A 14,449-nucleotide genomic window follows, 5' to 3' on the forward strand; every position below is an offset into this window, starting at 1 on the left:
GGGATGTTAAAAATATTAGTATTTATCCAGTATAAATGTGCCTTTTTTATTCCTTTTATTTATTTTTAACCATTTCCTTTATCTTTGATTGTGAGGTTTTGGGCTATGATGTTTGGACTGCTGGCTTTGGGCTTTTATCAAGATGGACTGCTGGCTTGGGCTTATAGCCGTTGTGACTAGTTGGGCTGCTGGCTTGGGCTCCTATGTTGTCGCTTAGGGTTTGCCAGGATAAAAGGGGGCTTGCTTGGTCCCTTGGCTTATGCAATCGAGCATCTCATTTCTTGTTCATCATTTCTTTGTTCACTGCTTTGTTTCCATATCCTCACATGTACATTCGTGAGTCTAGGGTTTATCTATTACTTGTACCGATCATCCTGTTGGAGATCCTTTTTGCTCTTTTATTCGTTTGTTAATCTGTGATGACAGATTTGTTCAATCACTGTATTTGGTGCTAAGTTTTTCATAATAAAACTGTTTGATTTTTGAGTTCTGACATTTTTCTTCGGTCATAATAAAACTGTTTGATTCTTGAGTTCTGACATTTTTTTTCGAACCCGAACCTCTTTTGCTAGAACCCGAACCTCTCTTGCTTGAACCATCCATCTTTGTATTGATTTCTTTAAATTTGGAAGAATGTTTGGATTTGAAGGAAAAATGTTTGGATTGAGTTGGAGAATTATTTAGATTTTTAAAAATGGTTTGTATATATAAAAAAAGCTTTCAAACGGTCAAATATCCCAATGGATCCCTCCCCAACGGTATAATTTTTTCGAATGTTTAACGCGTCATAAATATGACACGTTCTTAAGTTGACGCGTTGAAAAGTGTGGGTGGCGGCGGTGTTTTGCAATCTTTCACGCGTTAAACTCTTTCATCACGGACAAAAATCATGCCACCCCGGGTGGCCTTAAAGTTAACGTGAGCGTTTGCAACTTACAAGTAATCCCAACATAAAGGTCATAATATGTAACTTACCCTAATAAAAACGTTTGAAATAGCCTACCTGATCTGAATCAGTAAGACCCAAAAAGGTCTGACATTTTGGTTAAGACCATGTGTAGTCATAAAGCCGTTTAGGGAACGTTATGCGAAAAGTAGCAAAACGTGCATAAGGGGGGCTTTATGGGGCTTTATATCACAAGACAGTGTAGTCATAAAGCCCCATACTCATCATTACTCAATTATTAATTTTCTATTTTTTATAATTAATTTCTAACTTTATAAAATTAAAAACCATTAAAAAAATTTAAAAAAAATCATTTCATTAAATTAAAAAACATTACAATAAAATTAAAAAACACTACAATAAAGTTAAAAAAACTCAAAGATTATATTTTTTTTATTCGCTACTTTTATTGTATCTCCATCTTCAACGCTTTTCCGATTATGTGGTCGTGCGGTTCCGAGTAAAATTCAAAGTCTTTTTCTCATTGCATATCCCCCATAATCTCGGTCACTTCCAGGTTCTCTTCCATACGTTGAGCCCCTAGGTCGTGTATGTCTTGAAGGCGTTGGTTCATCTCCGTAAAGGCATTAGTCAAGTTGGATCCCACCGACAATGACTCCAGCCTCCACGATCTTGCAACCCTTCTTCTTCCGGCGGGTCGTGCTAGCTCTTCCGTCGGCTCATCCACCCCTTCCTCTCTAGTGAATAACGGATTAACATCGTTTGCGTCCGTGTTTCGAGCATCGGACATTGGCGTTTCGGGTTCAACCGACTCGTTGGTTTTCGATCTCTTTGACGGCCTTTTATTTGTCGACCGACCCGAAGTAGTTCCTACCATTGTAGGGACGTTGGCCCGTTTGGCGCTATTACTAAGAATTTTCCAGCACTTCAAGTATGGGAAATTACCTTGAGCGGCTTGATATTCTATTAAGGCGGCCTGTGTAATGTCCTCGTCGTTATGGCCACTTTTCCATCCGTTTTTTACCCGTTGGTAAACGGATTGAAAATTTATACACTTTTTGTTGATATCGGTCCACTTGCCCGATATTAAATCCAGTAGCCGGTAGCAATCCCCTACCCATGAGCCTGAAAAATAGTTCTCGGATTCGGTTCCAAAAAACAATTTTATTTTGGTTGTTTGCTAAAAAAATTAATACAAAAAAATTAATACCGAACCCTTTAAAAAGTTTAAAAATATTACCTATTTCGTGATCCTCCGACACGTCGAGCCAAGCTCAAGTTAATGCGTACTCTTTATCATCTCATGGTTCGACATTTTTTTCGTTCAAGTTTCGGTTTTCTTTTTATGGTTGCATTTGGTTTTATTTTGTTGCGCATCCTCTACTACCGGTTGGGTATCCGGGACGAAATCGGGCTCGCGTCATGGCGAGTCGAATGCCTGTGCCGAGCCGAAGGCTTGAGACGACCCGATTCCTCCCATGTTGTGATTCGGGTTCCAAAGGTATAGATTTGGGTCCCATGAGAGGGGTTGATTCAATAGGTTCATGAATCCGGTTTGATTTTGATTGTAGACGACAAACCAGATCCGTAGGGGGTGGGTCGAGTAGGAACCGGAGAAACGGGATGGCTAGGATTGGTCGTCTGGTTTGTGTCCGCACTAGAACGTGGAAGAACAAAACCTTTGTTGTAGGGATGCATTGTATAAAAACCTAGATTTTTATAAAGTAAAGATAGAGAGAAGATGGTAGTTGAGTGTGTAGGTTTTTAAAAGAATGAGTTGAAAGGGTGATTATATATATAAATTTAAAAGAATTAGTTTTTTTAATTAACATGACAGTTCAACGGTCATTTTTTGAAAACATACAATTTCTCCGGTGTTTTCAGCTTCACGAGGACACAAAAAATCAACCAATAACGCCGGCTGGAGCGATGTGGCTGAGCGCTATGGGGCGCTATGGCACCCTCCACCGGTAACAAATTTTTATTTATGGATCTACTACCTTTGTTATTCTAAAGCAAACCTTTTCTTTTTCTATTGTTGCATGATGACTTCCTATTCTGGCATTTGTGATCAATCATCATCCACAAACTATGTTCGCATATTTTATATATATATACATGGTAGGGTTCTAGAGTGAACAACCTCCCAAGAGTGAACTGTGTGAACAGATCTTGACCGTTGATTTTCATCATCTTTAGATATTAAATGAATGGCATGATGGTAATTAGTTTGTTAATTTTTTCTATTTAATTAAATGAATATGGGTATTTTTGTAACTACACAATATAATAAAATTCAAAACCTGGAAACTTAGTTTCCATACCTAAATAGTTTCCATTTTCTTCAATTAACCTTTTATTCCCACTTGCATATCTTCTCTCTCTCACATTCAGATTGCGACGACAGAGAAACCCAGATCAAGATCGTCGGAGCAACCGAGTCGCCGGAAAACGCATCTGATTTTCAACTACTAAAGGTACACAATGTAAAGTCTTAATGTTTATATGTTTCAGAAAGTAATTGCATGTTTTTTTTGTTTTATAAATGAACTAAGAACATCAAATCGGAATAAGGGTTTGAATAATGTGTTCAGAAAGTTGTTTAGTGATGGAGAGGGTGAAACCCGAGCTTTAGAGTGTGTAAATATAATGATTTATGCGTATTTGATGTGTTTACTTGCTTAGAATGAAGTAACTATGAGATTTTAGTGATTCGCAGGTAAAGCACGTAATTCGATGCATTTACGATGGTTAAAGATGAATTTGTGAGTATAGGATGGGATATCGCAGCTCAAGGATGGATGTTAAAGCTTGTTCGGGTGATATAAGGACTCACGAGTGGAAGAAGTGTGAAAAAGTGAAGTTTGGGGACCAATTTGGTATATTATGAAAGTTATGTGAAGCTTACTTGTGCAAGAATCAAAGAGGTATAAAGTTCAGGGGTTGATTGGCACTTTATTGAAAGTTACTTTATACTTAAACATGTGAGAGAAATGAAGAATTAAAGTAGAGGGGCCAAAGTGTCATTTGATGGAAGTTGGTGTGAAGAGGAGATATTCACAAGGAAATTCGATTGTAGCTTATGGTCTACAACTCGTAGCTTACGAGTTATGGTGGTTGTTGTGCTTTGGGACAGAAAATGTAAATCGTAGCCTACGGGTTGTCATCCGTAGGTTACGAGTGGATGTGTTAAGTTAACAATGTTGAACAGAACTTTTTAAACGTAGCCTACGAGTCCACACCTGTAACCTACGACCTGGGAAGTCAAAAAGGAAGCATGTGAGGGTTTATTTTTATGTTTTGATATATCAAATCCATCATCAACACATCGGTTGACAAGGGGGGCGGTGCTGACTTGACATTGGGATATACAAAAACATAATCATCATATTCAATATAGGGAGGCAGCCGCCACTTTTGGACATCATCATGATATCAGACATTTACGTGGAGAAAATATCAACAACATCATCATTGAAGGTGGGCCTTTGGGGATGTGATTCCTTTCCATCACCACAACATAACCGCATACATCATCATCAATTGAAAGCCCACATACATGCACATGGACTTCCCTTTTGGGCTGAATAGTGGCTGAATGTGAGGGGGGCTTTGACGGCAGTCTTGGGCTTTTGGGGGGATCGATATACACACTGGGACTTGGGCAGCTTTTCACAAGGGAATTTTTGGTCAACATTAAATATACAAGAATCATCATCAGTGGCAGCAAGGAACAACTTTTGGAGGGAACCGCACACATCAAATCATCATCATATATCTCATATAATATCATCATCTCGACGGCAGTAGACGGAAGACAAAAGGAGGGCTTTTGAAGATCCATCAACCAACATGAGCGGCTAGTCTCCTACTGGTTTCCTCCGAATGGAGGGTTTTTGTAAGTTAGACAATTTTATGTGTTTGTGACAATCGTATAACTTGGTGATCTAAGCATTCGATGCTTTTCACCTTGATTTGATTTGTTGATTGTAAATAATTGCATTTATTTAAACCTTAATTTCTAAGCATTCAGTTCCCGAGAGTTCTAGTAATTGGGATATATTTGACATGGGGTTAGGGTTTGTAATTGTAATTGATAATCATTCGATAACCTCCCGTTATGTATTGACCGGAGTACCTAGTCGTTGGTTATCACAATTGATGAATTAAGTTAAACACTTATGTCTATGTGAGTGTTTCGATTAAACACATAATTGAATCTAGTTGTAAAACCTAAAATCTGGAGGAACCATTGTTCTTTCTATTGATTTAAATCTCACTTTTAGTTCGTAATTTTTAGATAATCAATCAAATCCAACAACTGAGTTTTACTCTTTCAATAGTAGTTAATCAAAACTGAGCATTACACACTTTCAACAATCCTCCTCTGGTTCGATATCCGACTTATCATATCTACATAGTTTAGTTGGTTTTTGCATGTCCATAACCACAGACATCAAAATGGCGCCGTTGCCGGGGAGGCGTGCGCAAAGTGCTTAGTGTTAAGTTCTAGTTAGTTAAATATACAAAAAAAATCCAAAAATAGTGTCTTTTTAATTTGTTCTGTTTTGTTCGGATTTACGCGAGGTTTTCTTGTTTTTGTTTGTGCAGGTGATCTAGGAAGTGTATGCATCATACTCGGAATTCCGAGAAATCATCACCATTAGTGTTCGACCCGGAGATTGAGAGGACATTGAAGCATAAAAAGAGAGTACTACATCGGGAGAACAAGATTCTTCAATCACCAACATCAACACTCAAGGCAATGGAGAACTCAGCGACTTCGGAGAAACAACCGCAAAACCCACTTCCACAACAACAATTCTCACCAACACCTACCCATCCTTCACCAAACACTACCATACCACCACCACAGTCTACACAACCTACTTCTACATCTCCAGTACCATCATTCTCAACCTTTTCCCCAAACCTTGATAACATTCAACCAACTTCTACCCAAGCAACATATCTTCAACACCCAACTACGACCCAGACTGTTAATTTATAGCAGTCCTCTCCTTACATTAGGATCATTCCTGATGACACTCCATTACCGAGTCAAACTCAAGCACCTAATGCAACATCAATTCCGCCAGCCGCCCGACCAGTTATTTCACAGCAAAGTCAGCCAATGCCAAATCTTTATAGATCGGCCATTTCTGATCAAGGAAATAATTCAGGGGAATTCGACGATGGCTATGAGGAATATGATAACTACGTGGGTCAAAACAAGAGATAAATGGTCAATACGGGTATCTACGAGAGGCAAACAGTTGGGGCAGGTGGATTCGAAAGAGTCAATCAAGGGAATGTAGGGTATCAACAATATGTGCAACCAACGACAATACAATAACAGATACCGCAACAATATCATCAACCTGACCCACTCAATCAGCAGCCTGCTCCGAGAAGGCCGGTGGTGGACATTCCATTACCACTGCCGATACCTCAGATGCAGGGTCAGGCAAGACCGCTGCCACGAAACCTACACCGACCGGTGATTTTACCGGAAGGAATTCCACGAAGAAATAATCAAGGTCCAGTTCGAGGTATAGAGAGCCACTTCAGGCCTGCTATAGTTAACAACCCATCACCGGTTGTGATTCCGCAACTACAAGGAGGGCGGTCATTCGAAGTACGAACACAATCAGTTTCCAGTCTGCCTAAGTTTCATGGTCACGCACATGAAGAACCATATCTACACATTGCTGCATATGATGCACGTTGCAACACAATCAGCAGCCAAGGGTTCTCAGTTGATGATGTGAAATTGGTACTTTTCCAATTCACATTTGAAGACAAAGCACAGCAATGGTTTCATTCGCTACCGTCAGCTTCGATCTTCACATGGGGCGAAATGCAGCAACAATTTTTAGATGAGTTCTATACTCATTTGCGTACTAACCATGGTTGTAAAACAAGGTTTCCGAGGCCGAGTACTCCCCGAGTAGTCGCTACAAGGCAGGCTGCCGAGGCGACTTTCTTTGACTCCGCCTAATTACTCGGAATCGGTCAAACGCAGTCAACCTAGGCCAAAATCATATCTAGTAGGTCAACTCGGGCCGAGTTTGACTTAAACAATAATAAAACATAATTTCTATGCCTATCATATTAAATAATGAATATCATTTTCACGTATTTTGTTATAGATATTGGTAAATTTATGTTATTTGACATATATTTAATTTCTAAAAACTAATTTCTTTATAAGTTAACATGTCCGAGTACTCTCCGCCTACGCCGAGTACTCTCAACTCCCCAGTCGACCGACTAGGGAGCGCCTAACGACTTTTGCAACCATGGTACTAACAATGCAAGGAAGGATATTCGAGGGTTTCGACAACAGCCCGGTGAGTTATTTCACGAAGCGTTCAATCGTTTCAAATGATGCTCAAGAACTGTCCACATCATGAGATATATTTGTGGGAGCTTATTAATACATTCCACAAAGGCCTAACAGATGAAGATGCCAGGGATGTAAATTCGATATCCAATGGTACTTTCGGAACGAATTACGAAGATGATTATTGGGAATATTTGGAAAGAACCGCAAGGGCATCAAAGCGCAAGGCTCAATCTTCTAGAAGTACACGACAATCGGTAGTGAGAGCGGTGGACAATCCACCAGATTTTAGTGGACAATACTCGTTGTGCGGTCATTGTGGGGATATAGGGCACATCGGTGATCAGTGCCCTAATATAATTGGTAAGCAGGATGATGTGAATATGCTGCAAAGTAGTGGGAACAGGTATTCGGGTTCCCAAGGCAACAATCAGTATTACCAGCCCCGAAATCAAAATAACTATCAATGGGAAAATAACGTTGGTTATCAAAGGAACTACCAGCAAGGTAATGGTCAGGTGAATAATGATATGATGGAGATGTTAAAAGCAATTCAACTTGATTTACAAAATCAAAGGCTTGAATTGAAAATCTTGCTCAAAAGGAGGAGATGCGAGATAAAGTCGTTCAATCATTAACCACACAAATGGCCCAACTTGCAACCGTTGTGAAGGAGCTGAAGCAACAACAAGGGAAGCTGCCAAGTGATACTCAACCAAACCCCAAGAATCAACGGAGCACATTGATCAGTGGGGTAAATCCAGTTCCTAATAATACTTGTTATGATAATTGACGGGTGGTCCATTGGACAACCCTTAAGTGGTTTAAAAAGATTAAAATCCCATACTTTACTTGATTATTTGCTTGAACTTGGTAACTATGAGTTGTTTGGTTTTGCAGATATTAAAGTGCATAAAATATGCCTTTATGATGATTAAATGGAAGTTGCAAGAAGAAGAAACGAGTTTGAGAACTCAAGATGCAACAAACAAAACAAAGAAGAAAAGTTCAGTCATCACCGTAACCTACGACACCTGCCATAGGTTACAGCACCCACTTGTGCATTTTTGTCCGCAGTAAAACAGTATATTGTCACCGTAAAAGAACCCTAGGCGCCGTAGCCTACGGCTGGCGCCGTAGGTTACGACCCTGTGTTGACTTTGAAGATCATATTGCCTGCCGTAAGCTACGGCAGGTGGCGTAGCTTACGGTGCCGACTGATGCAAACTTGTAACTCCTTCATTTATTGTCATTGTTGAGGGGATTTATGGTGTCTTATCATTGTTTTCGGTTACACTTGATTGGTGAACGATTTTGGGAGCAAGTTTAGAGACTTTGGAAGAAGAACACTATCTTTATCCTTAGTTTTTGTTGCTTTGATCTTGATGAACAATAATACTTTTGTGATGATGTTATTCCAAGCCATGAGTGGCTAAGTACATTATGGTCATCTTTAGTTGAAGGTTTGTGGAGACTATTGTGTTTGCTTTCATATATCTAGAATGGTAAATTGAACTTATGTTTTGTTTACCATGGTGTGTTCTTATTTGTTTGTAAATTGTTGATGCTTATGATTATTCTTCTTTGAAACCATACGTTCTTGGTGCCGGTGGCAATCGAGATATCATGGGTAGAACTAGGATTGGGTAAGGGTCAATTGGTCATCGGGTAACAACCTCACGTTCTAGGAATCTGAGTACTTAGTTCCCTTTTATCACAACAAGTAATTGCACATGAACTATGTCTATGTAGTTCTTTCTAGTGAATGATAGCACAAACGTTGAAGCAAACCGGAAACTAAAGGTGGTCATTATTCTCTAACTTGTTTACAACCAAACTTTTCTTTTGCAATTTATTTAGTTAAATTTAGTTCTAAAACCAATTCACTCAAATCAACTTTTGAATTTTACTTTACTTGCAATTAGTTTAATTTTAGGTAAGTTAGATAATCTTCTAAATAACACATATTCCACAAACTCCCTGTGTTCGATACCCACTTACCGCTAGCTATTAGTAGTAATTAGATTAAATTTGATTGTGACCACGACATCACGTCAAATTTTGGCACCGTTGCCGGGGAGTAGTGCGCAACGTGTGTTATTTGTGTTCTTTTTAAGTTTGTTATTTTTCTGGTTTACGCTGGGTGTGTTAGTGTGCAGGTATTTACAGGTGCATGCGTACTAGAAGCTCTCATAAGCTTTCACCATTAGCATTTGATCCGGAAATCGAACGAACGTTGCAAGCAAACATAATTTTGTTAAGGGAAAACACAATTAGCGGTTCACCAACAACACCAATTACACCGATTACCGCTGAGATACATGGATCCACCACCACCACCACCACCTACTACGGGTGAGCCTGTACCACCGTTTATACCAACATCCACTCAACCTTCACCAAATACCACCATTCCAACCACTACCACCGAACCCACTTTACTTCATAATGTTACTGATGTGTGTAAAATGCAACATATAAATCACATCAATTAAGGCATAAAACTAACCCTTTTTAAGTACTAATGTTGGAAAAAGAGTGTTTTTGTCTTCCTTTTGTATTTTCAGGATGAAATGAGCTCAAAATCACAAAAGAAGCAAAAAGACAACTAATTATACCATAAAATACAAGAAAAGGAACAAAAGTGGACTGCCCGGACCCTCAACGGCACCTCCCAAGGCAAAGGAGAAGAAACAGAGTCTGAACACGCCCCGTGTCCAGCGAACACGGGGGCGTGCCCAGGAAGCAGCAGAAAAGACAAACTAGTAGAAGCTTCCATTGCCCACCACGGGGCCGTGTCCAGCGAGCACGGGGGCGTGGTGAAAGTACAGCAGGCGCATTAATTGTAATTCGCAATTACAATTAATGAAGTGAGAGAATGTCAGACGGGCACGGGGCCGTGTCCAGCGGACACGGGGCCGTGTCCAGCCTTCTGTTCAGCCTATAAATAGAGGAGCTTGGCTTCATTCTCTCTCATCCCTTGGCACACCACCTCTCTCACACCTCATCCACCACCCACCACCATCATAACACCATCATCCACCACCATCATCCATTGTCCATCGTAGAGTGTGTGAGTCGTCTCGGGATCCAAGATTGATCGTAAGAGTTCTTGACAATCAAGGCCATGTTTGCCTAAGTCTCTTACATCACTTGGTGAAGACAAGTGTTTAGTATAATACTTTTTATTTTTAATCTTTTGCACTTTTTATTTGGTTTTGTATTAATGACTTTAATAACTAGTTACTTATGTTGAAGGTGATCTTTCCTTATCGTTTGTCCGTGGTGTCTTGGCATTATTTTACTGTCTATATAAAATAAAAGATTTTCACCATTCATATCTCCACGGTCTATATGGAGATATGTTGGCTACCTGGTCAGGGGTTAAGGGAACGGTTTGGTAAGGGTCTTGCCCTTGTTCTGCGTTTAGAGGTCCTGCTTGGGACCTGGGTCAAATTTAGTAGGATCTCCTTCAATGCCCATAGGTATTGGATGGCGGGGATCCAAACTCTTTGACCCCCTCATAAGTTAACTACTATTAATACTATAACCCGGCTATTTAGGACTGTATCCCTGCTGACTCAGACTACTTAGCCGAGGGTAACGTCACCGCCAAAAGCGGGGCCTACCATAATTTGCATTAATAACTTAATTCATTATCTTTCAATAATCCGACCCTTTAGGATTGTATCCTTGCCGACTCAAACTACTGGGTTGAGGGTAACGTCGCCTTCAAAAGAGGGGCCTACTACAATAACTAAGATAATCTCTTAAACAAGTGGAAAAGTGCGAAAATAATCAAAGGTTATACTAATACACGTGTCGGATCCAAGTGATTCATCTTGTCTATCTGTTTTTATTTTTATTTTCAGCATTTAGTTAGTTTTTATTTTTCTTAGTTTAAAACATTTTTCTAACTTTTTGATTTGATTAGACGTTGAGGATAAACCAGTACTAAAAGCTCTTGTGTCCTTGGACGACCTCGGTATCTTACCAACACTATACTACGTCCACGATGGGTGCACTTGCCCATATGTGTGTTTAGTGTTAGTGAATATCGTGTTTTATAAATTTAAAACTTGGCTAAAAGTGTAAAAATGGCTTAAATACTCATCAAAAATAATACTACACTTCACGCACATCAAGTTTTTGGCGCCGTTGCCGGGGACACAAGGATTTTAAGAAAGTTAGGAATCAACGGCCTAATCATATTTTTATTTTTCTTTAATTTTTTTAGGATTTTTCTTAGATTTTCAGCTTCCGCAGAGCTCAGCACGGGGCCGTGCCTGGTCGGACACGGGCCGTGCTCAGCAACGTTACTGGCAGTTTTTGTTTTTCAAGTTACAGAAGGCTGACCACGGGGCCGTGCCGGTGCAACACGGGGCCGTGTCCAACTTCCAGTAACTGGGATCTGAAAAACAATCACTGTAATTCCGACCACGGGGCCGTGTTCGCTCAACACGGGGCCGTGGTGAACCTTCTGACCAACATTCTTTTCTGTTTTTATTGCAGGACTTGGAACCCGACGCCATCCTCACATAGTGTATGAGCTCCAGTTCCAATAAAGACATAAAGGAACCGCTAGAAGAACCCGAACGCTTTCTCAGAAAAAGGTTAAAAGCCAAAAACCAAGAGAAGGTTTCGGGTGATCCACCCCCAATGGCGGACCAACGTACCCTTATAGATTATCTACGGCCCACCGTAGGTAATCTAGGCGCCGCTATCAATGCTCCGAATGTCGAAGCCAATAACTTCAAACTTCGACCGCATTTGATACAAATGCTCCAAAACTCCGCAACCTTCCACGGGCTTGCGGACGAGGATCCTCATCTACATATAACTAATTTCTTAGAAATATGTGATGCCTTTCGGATCAATGGAGCATCAAACGACGCCATCCGCCTCCGTATGTTTCCATTTTCACTAAAAGACCGAGCGAAAGCTTGGCTCAACACCCTCCCAGCTGGATCGGTAAACACCTGGGATGAACTAGCCCAAAAGTTTCTATATAAGTATTTTCCTCCTTCTAAAACTGCTAAATTAATGGCTGAAATTAATACATACTCACAAGAGGACGGGGAATCCTTATATGAAACATGGGAAAGGTTCAAGGAGCTATTACGCAAGTGTCCCCATCACGGCCTCGCAATATGGCAACAAGTATCCACTTTCTACAATGGATTGTTGCCACACACTAGGCAGAAACTTGATTCTAGCTCCGGGGGACTTTTAGGTAATCGACGCCCACACGAAATATATAATCAGATTGAGGAAATTGCTCAAACCAATTTTCAATGGCACACTCCCCGGGGAAATAAGTCTATCGCCCCGGGCGCCCATAAGGTCGACGAAAGCACCTCTTTACAAGCCCAAATCGAGGCCCTTTCTTCAAAAATAAAAAAATTAGAAATGACAAAAACAGTCTTGGTTATGGCTTGTGAAGGGTGTGGTGGGTCACATGAAAATTGGAGTTGCATGAAAGAAACGGACGATCAGCAAGAAATGGTAAACTACATTGACAATAGACCTAGGCCGTCGGGTCCTCCAACGGGAACTTACAACCAAGGATGGCGAAACCACCCAAACCTTGGTTGGAGGGAAACCGGCAATAGTAGTAACCAACAAACCCAACGAACAAACTTTCAGCAATCAAGAAATGAGTCACAAAATTTCACTCAACAACAAGGTGGACGAGAAAGGCTCGAAGATACTATATCTCGCCTCGTCTCCGACACTGATAAGAAAAACTCGGAGAGATTTCTACAATTAGAATCTAATTTTAGGAATCAACAAGCTAGCATTCAAAACATAGAAAAACAAATAAATCAACTAGCACAAAATTTTTCCGAGAGACCGCAAGGCGCATTACCTAGCAATACCGAAACAAACCCAAAGGCGCAAGTTCACCTCATCACACTACGAAACCGCACCGTGGGGCCTGCAGAAGTACCTCCACCAACGGAAGAAACAATGCCAACACATCTGCAAGAAAAGAACTCTCCCCCATCACCAGAGCCTACCAAGGCTCCTCGAGTTCCGTACCCCGGTAAGTTAATTCGTCAAAAGACCAATGAGCAGTTCGCAAAATTCGAAAGTCTGTTAAAACAGTTGCATGTCAATATTCCTTTTATCGAAGTCCTAACCCAAATGCCCAAATATTCTAAATTTATGAGGGACTTCCTTACACATAAAAAGAAAATTGAAAATTTGCAATTAGTTAATTTAGGCGAAGAATGCTCTGCCCTCGTACTCAATAAACTACCCCAAAAGAAAATCGATCCCGGAAGTTTCACGATTCCATGCTCAATAGGGGAATCACCCGTTCGCAATGCCTTGGCCGACTTAGGGGCTAGCATTAACCTCATGCCCTCATCGATGTTCAAAAGGCTTGGCTTGGGAACCACGAGCCCTACAAAAATAAGCATACAACTCGCTGATCGATCAGTCAAGTTCCTACAAGGTGTCATCGAGAATGTCTTGGTAAGGGTAAGCAGATTCGTTTATCCAGTTGACTTTGTCATACTCGACATGGAGGAAGACACCGAGGTCCCCCTTATCCTAGGGAGACCCTTCCTTGCCACAGCACAAGCAGTGGTAGACATGAATGACGAGACACTGACTTTGAGGTATGGGGACGATGAGGTGAAGTTCGGAGTTGGGAAGAAAATAGAGGACGACGACCCAGTCAATTACATGAAGGTTATTGATTCAAGCTTGGATGCCGCTCTCCGACGGTGTAACTTGGGAAGCAAGGCACTCCACTCAGAAGATATATAACCGGGAATCGGGTCTAGCCAAGGACCCTTATAAACGTGGCGCACCACGGAGGCATTCCGCGGATCTATCCTTAGTTTAGTTTAGTTTAATCTTTTAGTTTTTGCAGAATAAAACACACTCATGGTGGTAATGGATGAAAAAGGGAACGAGAAAAATGGAACCATGCACGAAGAACAGAGCAACCCGACAAAAATCTCCATCACAGAAGGCTCAACACGGGCCGTGCCCAACCAACACGGCCCCGTGCTGAGCCCCTGCAGAAAATCACCCAGTTCAGGTAACTGGACACGGGCCGTGTTCAGCGGACACGCCCCCGTGTCCAGGCTTCTGTTTCAATTCTGTAATTTTTGTTACTGGCACTTGACCACGGGGCCGTGCCCGGTGAACACGGGGCCGTGTCCAGGATGCCAGTAATATAA

The 14,449-nt window shown here is 41.0% G+C and overlaps 1 non-coding gene across 1 annotated transcript; it reads right to left on the minus strand.

Annotated features, from left to right (window-relative positions):
- Positions 1 to 12,290: 12,290 nt before the first annotated feature.
- LOC118482939 lies at positions 12,291 to 12,397 on the minus strand. Its single transcript, XR_004869276.1, has one exon. It is a non-coding gene; the product is annotated as a small nucleolar RNA R71 (small nucleolar RNA).
- Positions 12,398 to 14,449: the final 2,052 nt, after the last annotated feature.

This window comes from Helianthus annuus, chromosome 1 (genome assembly GCF_002127325.2).
Source record: "Helianthus annuus cultivar XRQ/B chromosome 1, HanXRQr2.0-SUNRISE, whole genome shotgun sequence".
Lineage (NCBI taxonomy): Eukaryota > Viridiplantae > Streptophyta > Magnoliopsida > Asterales > Asteraceae > Helianthus > Helianthus annuus.